This window comes from Macrotis lagotis, chromosome 1, assembly GCF_037893015.1.
Source record: "Macrotis lagotis isolate mMagLag1 chromosome 1, bilby.v1.9.chrom.fasta, whole genome shotgun sequence".
NCBI lineage: Eukaryota > Metazoa > Chordata > Mammalia > Peramelemorphia > Peramelidae > Macrotis > Macrotis lagotis.
The window spans coordinates 788252204-788265149 of NC_133658.1; positions in this window are offsets into that span (position 1 = coordinate 788252204).

Below are 12946 nucleotides of genomic sequence, written 5' to 3' on the forward strand. Positions count from 1 at the left end.
GAGTTGGACATGGACTGAAAAAACAAGTGAACAATAATAGCTCAAGGTTGATGAAGAGTAGAGATATGATATAGGCTGGGCACATGGTCAGTTACTGCTATGTTAGATCTCTAACCATCTCAGTCTGTCAGTCAAGCCCCTTCCTCTTGCCGGCAAAGTTCTTTGGTGCTTTATACTCTTGATTTCCCTGATGCATGCTGGGGCCAAGGCAGGATATTACTACCTTAAAAGCTACACAGAGAATGCTAGTTTTAAAAGAGGGAATATGAGATGAATCTTCTAACACCTTGAGAGCTGCAATTCATATGTACTGGAGATTGTCTCTCACATTGGAAATGACCCTTTAAGGCTTAATCTGGCTTCCATGCCAGAGGAAGGTAGATTTCCAATCTGCAGATTTTCACAGTGACTTTAGTTCTCTTGGTCTCTATTGTCATATCAAGTGACTGGCACTAGGCAAGGTACTTAACCCTACTTGCCTCAACCTTATTTATAAAATAAGCTAAAGAAAGAAACGATCAACCTTCCAAGTATCTTTGCCAAGAAAACCCCCAATGGAGTCACAAAGAGTTGAACATTACTGACAAACAACTGAACAAAGCAACAATCAAATAAGAGATTGCTTTTTCATTTCTTTCACTACAGAAAATGTATAAGACACAAGGGATTCACAAGTATGCATGATGAAAGACAAAAAATATAAAGTATTTAATTAGCTCATGCCAAGATATTAGGAGACACCCTGTTTTCCAGGCCTAAGGCTGTGAACTTGGCATAACAAAAATCCTTTGCGCTCACCCTCTGAATGATCTCAGCTTCAGCAAAACACCAGAACTGGAATTTATGATTTCCCCTTTTCCCAGGAGACCTGAGGGTGGGAATTGCAGCTGATATACCACAGTAGAAAGTGCTCAATCACATCTCCTGACAACTGAACAATTCTACGCTTGTAACAGCTAAGTGAACCATGCCAGGTGCTACACTCCTGTTCCTGTTTTACTAGTGGGACCCAAGAATGCCTGAAGTGTCCCCAAAATATCTGCCCTTGTGGGCCTTCTGTGGAAATGGTTTACTCAAGACCTAGAAATGACTGTTTTGGATCTCTCCTTTTTTGTGTTTTTCATGCTTAAAAATCCCACCCCTGCCACAAGTGAGTAGACATTCCTTCTCAGAAGGACTTTGCTTGGAAATGATTTTCCTCACTTTGAAATTGAACTTCTGTATAATCCCTGACTTGCCTGTCTCTGTCTCATCTTCAGATTGGTCTCAAGTTGATTATCATTCTTTAGGTTTTCCGAGAAAGTAAAGATATGTTCCATTGAATAGATATTTCCCTTCATCTTTGATATACCACCTGAGAAACTCTTGGCAAAAATGGGAGGTGCCAAGGATCTATTCTCCTTTCCTCTATGGTATGATTTTCATCTTCCTGCTACAGGAACCCCCAGGTAGTGGTTTTCTTTTCCTCTGAGAGATGCTATTGTGAAAGAAATATCCATTGAGTGGTAATACCTGGCTGAAGAACTCTAGGATTTACCCAAAAGGCCATTCTCAAAGTTGAAAGTCTCCCTCTTCTAGGATGACAGATTCTGGGATCATATTACATAGGGCTGCAAAATTCCTCTCATGCATGGGAGGCTGAGGTCCAGGAATGGTTCCCTAAACACCCCTCTTGGACTTATTTTTTTTAGGTTTTCGCAAGGCAAGCGGGGTTAAGTAGCTTGCCCAAGGCCACACAGCTAGGTAATTATTAAGTGTCTGAGACCGGATTTGAACCCAGGTACTCCTGACTCCACGGCCGGTGCTTTATCCACTACACCACCTAGCGGCCCCACCTCTTGGACTTTGTAAAAGCATGCCTCCCCCAGCCATATGCTATTGCTCTAAGTTACCATTGTTCCTGGAGGAAGACAAAGAGAAATTCTCCTCTTCTCCAACCTTCCTCAGTCTCGATCCTAGGATCACAGTTTTTGACCTTAAACTTGAAGGAGTAGTGGGAAGAAGAATCAGGGAGTCAGACAAGTCAAACAAGAAGGACATTGCAGGTGGAGATGCCCAGTAAACACCATCTGGAATAACTGCTAAAAGATAAGCCATTAGTATCAAGCCAGAGAATTAAGTCTTGAAGCAGTGATCAGGAGGAAGAGGAGGAGGAGGAGGAGGTGGAGGAGGAGAAGGAGGAAATTTCCAGGTCAAAGACTGTTTCTGCCAGAAACCAGTGAAAGGAGCCTGCCAGTAGCCTGCAGACTTGATTGTGATTAGAAATACTCACCTGGATTAATCTCTCTTCTTCCCCATCTCTACCCCTATTCTTCCAGATGCCATGGAACCCTTTCATCTCCAACTAAGCAGCTTGATCTTGTCCCCTTTTGCTTGTCACTCAATGTAACCAACCTGTACAAGCTAGGTTTTTTTCCCTGTTACTTTAAATTTATATTTTATTTACTCTATCATAAAAAGCCCATTGGTCAGTGAGTCTGACTTTGTTAGATTACCCTTCACAGTTTGGGAGGGTTATAAATATTTCCTAGTAGAGTTTGAGAGGTGTGGGATGTTCAGACATAGGAGATGAGCTGAGAACCAGAGCCAGGAAATTTTAGAGAATCAAAGTCTTAGAGACTTTTTGAGCTTTATTTTTCATCTACTACCCATGAATATCCCTTTAGTTACAATTTCCCATCACCTCTTTCTCTCTTCATCCCTATATTACACAAAAGCAAAACATCCTCATCCTTCTCATTCTAAGCCTGATCACCTTTTCCACTGTATCTTCTAGAATTGTCATCAAACTTCTCTTTATTCTGGATCTCTTTTTTTATCCCTGCCTATTTACTAGTCTTCATGGAGAGTTGACTCCTGCCTGATAATCAGATCTTCCTCTCCATATTTACTCACACTCCCCACATGGTTTCTGGAAAGAGACTTGGAATGCTCCTTGAGCCCATTGTTATTTCTAGACTCTCCTTTTACTACCATTATTCATTAACCTCTCCCAAAGGTTTCACAGTATCAAATATTTCCATTCAATTTAGATTTATGATTATTGTCATAAACTTCCTTCCATGTTATTCTACCTCCTCTTTCTCAATCTCTTTCTCCACCTCTACCTCTCTGTCTGTCTCTCTCCCATCAGTCTGACTATCTCTCCCATATCTCCTCTCTCTCTTAATTGCTTTCTTTCCTTCCTTCCCTTCTCTCAATCTCCTTTTCTCTTTCCATTTCTCTGTATATTGCTTCTTTCCTCCCCTCCCCCAGCCCCCTTTTGCCATAGCCAAAGAATGCTTTGTGGCCTTTATTTGATTCTTTTACAACTCTTAACAATTTATTTAGAAATAATGAAAAAAACCCCAACAACTTCTGAGTTATAGCCTAAGAACACATATGACAGTAACTTTGGTCTATTAAGATGTTTTCCAGAGCCTCAGGTAACTATAATGAAAGGACATGATTTGCAGAGTGGAACAATCATCAGATGCAGGGTTTATGTAAATGAAAGAAAACAAGAGAAAATGACCTCGGTGAACATCTAAAGGAGATGATTGCTCACAATTTACCAGGATCAGTTTATGATTATTTAAGTGGTTACAAATGAAAAAAAAATCACTAGAGTGATTACTGCTTTCAAGGCTTTCAACTAGTTAGGATAATGAGGCAAAAGGAAGACTTCATTGTGAAATTCTAATCCAAAGACCATGTTGACCCTGATATAACTTCAGTGAATCCCTCAGAAATGACGAAGGTAAACCACTGGGGCCCCACTATAGGCTAAATTCATGAGATCCATATTGTGTCAGAGGATGTCCCTACCTGACCACTCTCAGAAAAGACAGGAAGCTAACTCCCTAGGTCAGTCTTATTCACATATTCACATCACAATTAGTGATGTAGCTGTAAAGAAGAGCAGTCTAGTCAAAACTACATATCGGGCCGACTTTGGGGTGTCTAGGAGGCATGTAAGAGTGGCTGATGGCCTCACTGGGTCCACAATGACCTTGAAGTATTGTAAAGATGTATGATGACCTTTATCCCCATTCTCAGACCCTAGATTGGATATATTATCCAACTATAATTGATCCTTCACTCCACTTTAATTAATTCTTTATCTTGCTCCTCATGAAAGCTTTTCCAACCTTTCCTCTGTTCTCTTGAATGTTTCCAAACCTCCCTATTCCCTTCTTTCTTGTCAAAGAACTTTACCTCTTATTTTATCGAGAATATTGTAAACATTTGATGCAAACTCCTTCTGCTCCCATTCTGTCTCCTATCTCTGTACTTTTCCCCAAATCATCTTACGCCTGAATGTTCACCCTCTTCTCTGCCTCTTGGAATCTTTAGTTTTGTTTAAGGTCACTTTTTTTAAAAAAGCAATCAATTAATTAAGCAAAAAGCATTCATTAAGTACTTGTTATATTTGAGGAACGGTGCTAAGATTGAAGCCTTTCTATGATCCTTCTCTCTGTCAATTGCTAGTGCTTTCTCCCCTCCAAAAGGGTATATATAGTGGATACCTATGTGTCCACATGTTACTTTCTATGTAGAATATAAGTTCCTTAGGAGCAGAGGATATTTTCTTTTTCTCTTCACATATCATACTTTTGTGCTCCTTTATACTTCTTTTTTATTTTTTTAAATATAATTATTTTAGTTTTTTCTTTTTAATTAAATTTTATTTTATTTTCATACAGAGTTAAACCTTTTTCTCTCATTTCTTTCCCTCCCCTCATTGAGAAAGCAAAAAAAAATTCTTGTTACTCTATGTATATTAAACAAAAAATTACAGTTATCTCATCCACATTGCTGCAGTGATCTGGAAAATCATGCAAATTTTTTTTTTTTTAGGTTTTTGCAGGGCAATGGGGTTGAGTGGCTTGCCTAAGGCCACACAGCTAGGTAATTATTAAGTGTCTGAGGCCAGATTGGAACTCAGGTACTCCTGACTCCAGGGCCACTACTCTATCCACTGTGCCACCTAGCTGCCCCTCTGTGCCACCTAGCTGCCCCCATGCAAAATTTTTTGACTCTCCCTTCATACTGGAGAAGTCAGGATTTTTTTTCTTTTTTCTTTTCTTTTTTCTTCTTATTGTAAAATTTGGTTAAATCATAGACTGTGTCATCTGTTGAACCTTCATGTGTCATCTTGGTTTTGGAAAAATTCCCCCTCAAATTCTCATTTACGTTCACATACCACCTATAATATATTGAATCTGTGATGGAAAAAAGTTCTGATGTAGAAGGGATAATTGTTCTCATTGTTCATGTCTAAATGAACAAGCTACCAAGGAGCAGTTAGGTGGTACTGTAGTGGATAGAATACTAGACCTGAAATAAGGAAGACTCACCTCCCTAAGTTCTGATCAGGGCTCAAACACTGACTAATTCTGTAATCATGGGCAAGTCAGTTAATCCTGTTTGCCTCAGTTTCCTCATCTGTAAAATGAACTGAAGAAGAAAATTGGCAAACTATTCCAGTATTTTTCCCAAGAAAATCTCAACTGGGGTCATGAAGAGTCATTTATATACAATAACTTGTTCTTCAATTCCTCAATTTATGGATACCTCCTCAGAGTCCCATTTTTTTGTCATCTCAAAAAGCTATAAATATTTCTGTGCACCTTTAGAATTTATTTTGCTTTAGACTGTCTGATTCTTAATCTATCCTCTATAATTCTTCTTCTCCCCTTTTTTCCCCTTTCCTTGCCATTTCCCTGTTAAATGAAATATATTTCTGTACTCAACTTTCTCTTTGTATATTATTTCTTCTTTTGACTAGTTCATATTAGAATGAGATTCAAGTGTCAACCACTTCCTTCTACCCTCCTTATTTGTATAGATCTGTCTTATTATGGGAGATATTTTTCAGCAAACCTTCACCTGTCCCTCCCCATCCCTAAGTACATTCCTCTTCCCTTCTCTTTCCATTCTTTTCTTAAGATCATCAAGTCATAACAGAACCACTCTCTGGCCTTGACTAATTGAACTTTCTTTATGAACCTTAATGATGATAAGAATCAGAGGGGATGCCTATATCTTATATGTGAACGTAAGCAATTTTATCCTGTTTAATCCTTTCTCATAGTCCTTTTTATGTTTCTCTTTACTCTTGTGTTTGCAATTCAGAGTGTCTCTAAATCTCTAGTCTCTCATCAGGAATGCTTGGAAGTTCTTTTTCAATAAAATTCTATTTCTTCTCCTATAGTTTTGCTGGGCAAATTATTCTTGGCTATAGACCCAAACCCTTTATCTTCTGGAATATTGTGTTCCAAATTCTTCACTTCTTTATAGGGGTGGCTACTAAATCCTTCGTGATCCTGATTCAGATTCTTTGGTATGTGAATTCTTTCTTTCTTTTGCAGTATTTTTTTCTTTGACCTAGAAGCTCTGGATTTTTGACTGGGAAGTTCCTAGGAATTTTCCTTTTAGGGTTTCTTTCCAGAGTGAGTGGTGAATTCTGATTACACTTTGCTCTCTGATTCTGAGAGATCTAGGTAATTTTCTTTTAAGAATTCTTGAAGTATTTTGTCTAGGCTTTTTTTTTTTGGTCATGAATTTCACATAACCCAATAATTTTAAAGTTTTTTCTCCTTGATCTGTGTCAAGATTAGTTGTTTTTTACCAAGACATAACTTACATTTTCTTCTATTTTTTCAGTCTTTTGATTTTATTTTAGTATTTCTTTTTGCTCATGGAGTTCTTGGACTCTATTTGATCCATTCTAATTTTCAGCGAGTATATTGCTTGGATAAATGTATTGCTTGTGACACTTGTGCCAAACTATTAATTCCTTTTTCAATTCTTTCTTCCACAGTTCTTATTGCTTTTACAATTTCTTCCTCAAGTAGTTTTCTTCTACTATTTCTATATTTCCTAATTACATTCATTTTTTTAACATTCATTTTTAAAAGCTCGAATTTCAAATTCTCCTTCCTTTCCATTTCTTCGCCCAGAGGGTCTGATTGCTATCCCCTGAACTGAGCCCTGCAAGTTCCAGACTTGAGTTTGGATTTGAGTTAACGGTCAGCCACTGCTAGTTTCTATCCCTGTCAGATAGCTGAAAAGCTCTGATGATTCAAAGTGGCAGAACTGTCGGCTTCTTTTTGGTCTGATGACTCCTCTGCAGACTGGAGCAGCCTTCAGAAGTGGGACCTCACTTGATCTGAGCCAAACTCCTACTGCTGCTACTGGCTTCTGAGCTTCCTCCTTTCTCCATGCTCTGCCCTAGGCAGAATGTTAACTTGTTTGCAGATTCCCTTTTCACTTTGGGCTTCTGAGGAGTGGATGACAAAGTTGACAGGTGACATCATGCCCTGGAAGGGCAGAGACCTTCTCTTGCTCTATTGCTCAGCCCCTTCCTGGCCTCTGGGTGAACTGTGCTATAACCGGTCCTACCTTCAATGTCCATCGACTCTCCCTATCTGTCTCCTTTTGCCAAGCTAGGTTGGATAAAGAACTCTGGATGGCTTTTTCTTGATTTTCCTATCAGGATTAATTCTGGTGCACTTTTTAGATATGTTAGAAAAAATTCATAGAGAGGAATTTACTGTTTTACTTCTTATCACTCTGCCATCTTGGCTCTACTTACTCCCACTCTCTTCAAAGTAGGCATAGATATCTGATTGCATCTTGTTAGCCACAAAAAAATTCTTTTTTTAGGTTCCTGAGTTGGAACTCTGTGCATATTATAAAGGGGTAATCTTGATCCTTCAGGGTCTCCTCTTTATTCAGTCTGGAGGTATAAGGATGATGCTTAGTGACAGAGGAGGGCCCAGCCTGAGGACATGCAAGTCTGTGTCTGGGACAAGGTTGCCTCTTTGGTAGGTCTTCTCCTTTCAAAGACCCTTTTCAGTCCCACTCAAATTTTAAAACCACATAATCTTTCCTTGTACCAGGAAGAAGCTAAAACTAGAAATCCCATCAATCTCTATGGGTCCAGGCCATTCCTCTCTCATTTACAAGTGGACAAATAAATTATTTGTTGGTCCAGTGTTTAATTCAGTTCCTGAAATAGTAGATTCTTAATAAATACTTGTTGAATAGCTTCTAACGGCCTAAGGAGAATATGGTACACTGGATGATGGATCTCAGATAAAAAATCCAGAGCTGGATATAACTTCAGAGGCCATCATTTTATAACCTCCTTATTTTAAGATGAGGTAACTGAGACCCAGGAGTACTTAAATGACTTATCTGAGTTCACATTGGGTCAGAATCAGGTTTTAAATCTGAGTCCTTCAACTCCAGAGTCCATATTCTTTCTCCTGAACCATAATATACTTCCATTCTTTTAAAATTTTTGGTTGGTTTTACCAGATAGAGAAGGGGGAACTCTATTCAGAAATGAAGATGATGTAAAAATAAAAGACATCCATAAAAATTTTTTAAGTGATACTATGAGTTGCAAGTTGGTGGCTGATATTTGTTGTTCATTTTTCTAATGCATAATCTAAGGCTTGGAAGATGGAGGGATGAAGTAAACTAAATGTTTCTCAGGTGGTATGAGATAGGATTGAACTTGGGTTTTCTATTTATTGGTGTTTTAACTGCATTGCTGACATCCTCTTTTGGAAAACCCTATTTTTTCAAAATGTTTCATATAAATATTTTCTCAGTTGCATTTTATTATAACTCTGTGATTTAGGTGGGCCAAGTATTATTATTTCTATTTAATTAGGCTGCCTCATCATCTTTTATGTCTTAGACAAATAAAGACTTGGGTATGAATTAGAATTTCAGTGACTCATTTTTTTCTGCCTCCACAAAAATCCTACTCTGATGTTCCATTGTGGTATGGAGGTAGCACTGGATTTTGCAAATCTATTCCAATGGAGTGAAAGCTTTGGAAGAGTCTACCAAGCTGGCAAAACTTCAACAAAATTCTCAGCAATAGGATATGTTTACTTTCCAAGGACCAGTGTAGCTAACTATAGACAGGTTCATTTACTAGTAGGTTTGTGGCCAGTGATTGATCTTTGGTTTTGGTAATCTATGAAACAGATAACCATACAAAATAACTCAGTCCTGGACAACCTATTTCTTTCTATAGTGATGCAAAAGTGGAAGGAGTGACAGATGGTCATTTTGAGACTATAAACATTAATTTAACTGCTGGCATTCTCATAGTAAAGATTGATATTTGCTTATGGTAATCCATTAAACAAAGAAAAATAAAAATGACTCAGTCCTGGGCAGCCTATTTCCTTCCTTAGTGATTGGAAAGGGAGGAGAGTGACAGATGATCATTTGAGACTACAAACATTAATTTAACTGCTGGCATTCTCATGGTAAAATCTCTGTCTAGGAACCAATAGATTGTCATTCATATCAGTGAAATGTTAGAAGGCCTAGAGAAGGACCTCCATTTTGTTAGATCATTTTATTGAATATTTAAGGAAGAAGATTGACAAGAATTGTAAAGGATGAGAAGTTGTGGAAGTATTTGTGAGATATACTGCTGGAAAGAATATTGATGAGATTGTATGGCTGTTGAAATATCGCACTACTATTCTCCTTCATTTCCAACCATCTCCATCTTCTACCAAATTGTGAGGTATCACACTCAAGAACCTCACTCAGGAACCTTTAACCTAGTAACAGGTCTAGAGTAAAATCTAGTGAGAAGCCGTGTCAAGGTTAGTATAGAACATTATGGTATTTACTTTTCTGTGAAGATCAATGTTTTAGTCAATATGTCTTTACAAACCACCAGACCATCAAGGTCAACATCATCAACAGTGGTATTTCTGGATCAGGGTTTGACCAACTTGAGATTGGAGAGGAAAATATTAACTAAGGAAATCTTTATGGTTTATTAAAGGATGTAACATTTAATCTAAGCTTGAAAGAAGATAAAGATTAAATGATTTGGAGAAAGAGGATAGGAGTTACAAGAATAGGGGACAATATATTTAAAGACAAAGAGCTTAATTAAATAAACTAAATCATGTTGATAAGCCAGCAAGAGAGGCTAAAACATTTTCACTCTAGTTTTCAGTGATTTAGCTAGCTTTTATTGTGTGCCTGTGATGTACCAGATACTATATTAAGTGCTAGGAATACATAGAAAGCAAATGATAGTCTGCTTTGAATAGGGGAGACAATATACAAACAAGATATATACAGAATGAATTGAGGGTAGGTAGTCTCAGTGGAAAAAGCATTATTGCAGAAGGAAGTCAACCAGGGACACCAGGAGGTAGAGAGGAGCTTGGATAGCATTCCAGTATGGGAACAGTAGTGAAAATGGTCATAGATAGGAGATAAGAGTGTTATGTTTGAGGAACTTAAAGGAGACCAATGTCACTGGACCACAGAGTTCATGAAGATGATGAGTAAGAGGACTGGAAAGGCAAGAAGAGACCAGGTTACAAAAGGATTTAAAAGTCAAATGAGGATTTTCTATTTTATACTGGAAGAAATAGGGAGTTACTGAAGACTAGTGGGATGACAGGTCAGACTTGTGGTTTAGGAATTGCTGTGGTAGAGAGTCTGGAGTCAGAGAGCATCAACAACAGCCTATTGCAATAGTTCAGGCATGAGGTGATGATGGCTTGTACCAGGATGGTGACTCTGTCAGAGGAGAGAAAGAGGAAGTATACGAGAGATATTGCAAAGAAAGAAATGACAGTACTTGACAAAGGATAGGGAGCTGGTGAGGCTTGGTGAGAGAGAATAAGGAACAGAGGATGACAAAAGCCTGGGTGACTGGGAGGATTTTGGCATACTTGACAATAATGGAAAAATTAGGAAGAGAAAAGGACCTGGGGTCATGTGTGTATATTCTAATAATAACTTGCTCTTATTTATTATCTAGGCAAGGGGAGTTACTCTCATAATAGGAAATTCAGTTTAGAGAGTAGAAAAGGGTGGTATTTCTTTAGGCTGGTGGGGGAACAAAAGGGTAGGTAGGATCTTTACAGAGATGTAGGCTGTACTACTGAGATAGCTGTTTATACCTAGGGCTGGCCTGTTTCATAAGTTAGTTATTTTCTATGTACATAAGCATGCCATTTAGAGTGTCTCTGAAATTTAGGGTTGTAAGGACTTCTAGTCCAATTCATACCTGAACAAGAACACCTTTTGCAACCTCCCAGACAAATGTGATCTTTGCTTGCAGACCTTCTGCGAGAAATAGTGTATCACTTCCCAAGGTTATTTTTGCATAAGCTATAATTGTCAGGAAGGTTTACTTTACAGTTAATCTTAGTTTACTCCCTGAACATCTTTCTAGTTTCCTCTTTCTGGAGCCAGGTGGAATAATTTGAATTTCTCTTATATGTGACAACTTAATTTATTTCTCCCATGTTTCTTTTAGAAAAAGTCTTTTATTTTCATAAACTATAATTCAGTTTCTTCAATTGGTTCTAGTTTAAAATAGTATTTCTTCACTATTCAGGAAAGACCTCAATGTTCCAGAAGTGGAATTGTCAAAGCAGAATACTTATGACCATATCCTTTGTTCTGGAAACAGTGCAGTCATTTAATATAGACTGAGAAAGGCAGATTTTTTTTTTTTTGTGGGAGTATTTTGGTTTGGTTTCTTTGCTTTCATACTGATAAATTTGCCAAAGCAAACCTATTTCCCTTTGTCCTTGATTCAATTTTCTCCCAACTCCTCCAGAACCTTGCTTCAGTAATCAATCATTCTCTATTTCATGCATGTTCAATCTTTCTTAGTCTATTTGTCCCCTCTCCTAGGGTGTCTCTAAATCTAGAGGCTTATTTTGGCAAAAATTTGGAATAAAGAGTTGAAGTAGAAGGTGAAGTTCAAAAGGACTCAGTCTAAGTTTTCTTTTCCCTTATTTCTTCACCCTTTCCTTTCATTTGTGTGAGAATTCAAAGAATCTTGGGAGTTCCAAGCTGAAGTGAGGTAGTTGTTTAGAACCAAGTACTAAATAATTCAGGCCTAGACTTAGGGGAGTCAAAAGGTAAATTAAATGCCTGTGTGTTTTACTTAGCAGGATATTTGTTCGGTTTTCTAAAAGATTGACCATTGGAGGTAGAGGATCTCCTTCTGGAGTGAAGCATCTCACAAAATTTTGGTAACTTTTTCTCTTTATGGAGAGAAAGAGCAGGTGAACGTTTTTCCTGGTCTGGTAATGGATGTGGAAAAAAAGGATGGCTTTCTTATTAAAAAAAAAGATGGTAGTGCCTACCCTTCTTCTTATGAGTCAGCTCTGCTGAGGATTTCCAATGAAAAAATGGAGAAGATTCATAACCATAAGGTCAGTAAAAGAATTCTAGTAGTGATCACAAGTCAAATCTTAGTAATGATCATGAAAACCAAAGAATTCCAGCAGATAGAGGCAAGCAGAATGGCAGGTAGCAGAGAGGATACACCTGGCAGAGGGAAGAGGGGAAGAGGCCCAATGGAAGGGAGCAGCATGAAGACATCATCTGAAAGTATCAGGATGGGTTGTTTCTTGATGCATGTTTTCTGACCACATGTGGTCTTTCCATGGGTGCCCCTGCTTTGTCATACACTAGGAATACCTAGTCTACTACTTCATACATTCACCATGAATATGTGTGTTTCCCTACCTGAGTGCCCCTTATACTTTTGCCTTCAAACTGCATTTACTCTACTGTTGAGAATATGCATATTTGCAGGAGAGAATGCAACAGTTGTCTGGAGAAATATAGCTGCTTCATGTAGTATCTTTACTTCAAGCTGGTTGTATTTTCATTTGTATATTTATAAAAGGGAACACATGAGTGGGGACTTATGAACTAAGAATTTGTATCAGTGTAGATCTACTGAGTATCACAAACCCAGGGAGCTTTTGAAGGGACCCTTTGTATCAGAAGAGGTTGTGTCTGATCCTCCACTACAAACATGCTCAGATTTCTATAATCCTAAAAAAAAGCTATTCCTTAATCCTGTCCTACTGCCATCTCTTTCCAGTCTTCTTTCTTCCTCATCCTTAAATCTTAGGTATCTGTTTTTATGGGA